This window comes from Adiantum capillus-veneris, chromosome 4 (genome assembly GCF_014529385.1).
Source record: "Adiantum capillus-veneris isolate H3 chromosome 4, ASM1452938v2, whole genome shotgun sequence".
In the NCBI taxonomy this organism is placed as follows: Eukaryota; Viridiplantae; Streptophyta; class Polypodiopsida; order Polypodiales; family Pteridaceae; genus Adiantum; species Adiantum capillus-veneris.
Window position 1 is genome coordinate 146,383,232 of NC_140934.1, and position 1,846 is coordinate 146,385,077.

Consider the following 1,846-nt stretch of genomic DNA (forward strand, 5'->3'; position numbering starts at 1 on the left):
AGTCACCCACAAGACAATATAACCATAAACTCCATCATCCATAGTATTGTTGCAGAATAAAGATACAAATCTGACAAAAGTAAATTGATGAAAGTAAATAAATGACAATTGTACACATCGTAGGCAAAATCACTTGATTATTAAACTTTGCAAATGTAATAGTTACAACACCATTGTCATTATTGAAAAAATATACATGGTTTTCCAATAGTTACAAAAAGATGTATAAACGTCATCTCATGATACATATGCTATGACAAAAGGAAATTAATGTTATCTAACTACGGCTAGACTGACGTCGTCTAATCAGACATCTCATCGCGTCCAAGTGGCGTATTTATCGGATTCTCCAAAAAAAAAACAATAACACAACTTTCTGTAAGTATAAACATATATTTATAAAACAATACAACAAATAGAAAAGAGTAAACCCTAATACTAACCATGCCGATGTGAGAACTCTAAATGTCCGTCAGGGCATTTAAGCTCTTCCTGCCTACGTACTCGCGCTTGTACGGTGTGGTGTCACGTCCTGTCACTCATCGACCACTGTCAAAACATACAAAGAATCCATTATGTTAGAATTTAAAAACCCCTAAATCCTAAACTATGAAACCTAAAGAAAAATGCAAAAATACTTACAAAATCGGCCTCAAATGATGCCCACCCGTCGCTCCCCAATTGGTGCAAGCTCCGTGTCTCTACTCGCACTTTGGCTGCCTCTTTTTGTTACTTCCACTTGTCGGGATTCTCGCACGTTGCTTTCTTTGCATTCTTCCAATCTTCTTTGGCTATCCAATCTCGTCTGTTCCACCCATGCTTAATTTCTTTTTGCACTTCGGAACGCTTGTGCTTTTAGTATTCACGCATTCGAACCTTCGTCGGGTCTTCATTGAAGTGGTCATCCCGTGTTGAAACAGGAAACTAGTCATGCGGCATGTTGATGACTCTGTCTTTTAAATCACTTGGTACTTCACTCTAGTTGTTTAGTATGTAGTGTCTAAACACGTGAGAGCAAAGACCGCGCATGCACAAGATCACATTCTTGCCTTCATCATCCAAGATGATGTCGCCACTGAAGTCGACGGAGTAAGGCAAGTTCTCTTGCCAGTGAGGCATGAATTTGGGTGTCCCGGTAGGGGTCTCTAGCGGCGTGTCGATGGGGGTACGGACGTTAGGTGTCTCCATTGGAGTTTGGGCCCCAGAGCGAGGAGTGTCGACTGGAGTGACTCCTAGAGGAGTAACTAGTTGTGTGTGGCTGTTAGGAACGGCCATCAGCCATGCAAAACCTGGTGTAGACAGTGATGATGTGGCTGGTGTGGGGGCAGGCAAAGAAGGGGAGGGTAAAGAGCCTTGTTGAACACGAGGCAGTGTCGAGGCATCGGCGGCGGCATCCCCACAACAACCACCGCCACCAACACTAGAGCGTCGGTGCCTAGACGAGTGTGAAGATCGTCTCGTTGACACCAAAGCTTTGGAGCGCGCTTAATGCTCTGAAATAGAGGGAGATACTAAATGATTAGGAACACGTGATAGTGCTCCAGAGCGATGACACTCCACGTACCACTGTCTCTGCTAGGGTGGCAAAGAAGAAAGAAACTCATCATCATCCATACTTGCATTAAACACACGAACATTTAATCTTACTATTGAATGAATGGAGAAGAAAACATGGACAAGTAGAGAAAGAGAGAGAGAGAGAGAAAGAGAGAGAGAGAGAGAGAGAGAGAGAGGAGTCGTAACGGGGGAGAAATTCCTGTGTAGAGAGATTTCGTTGAATTTCTGTGAATTTGTAAAAGCACTGCGCTCCGGGTGCGATGGAGATTGAAGCTACATCACGAAAGTC

The 1,846-nt window shown here is 43.3% G+C and overlaps 1 pseudogene; it reads right to left on the reverse strand.

Moving 5' to 3' along the window:
• Positions 1-585: 585 nt before the first annotated feature.
• On the reverse strand, positions 586-1,614 carry LOC147460125 (uncharacterized; annotated as a pseudogene).
• Between the last annotated feature and the right edge of the window lie 232 nt (positions 1,615-1,846).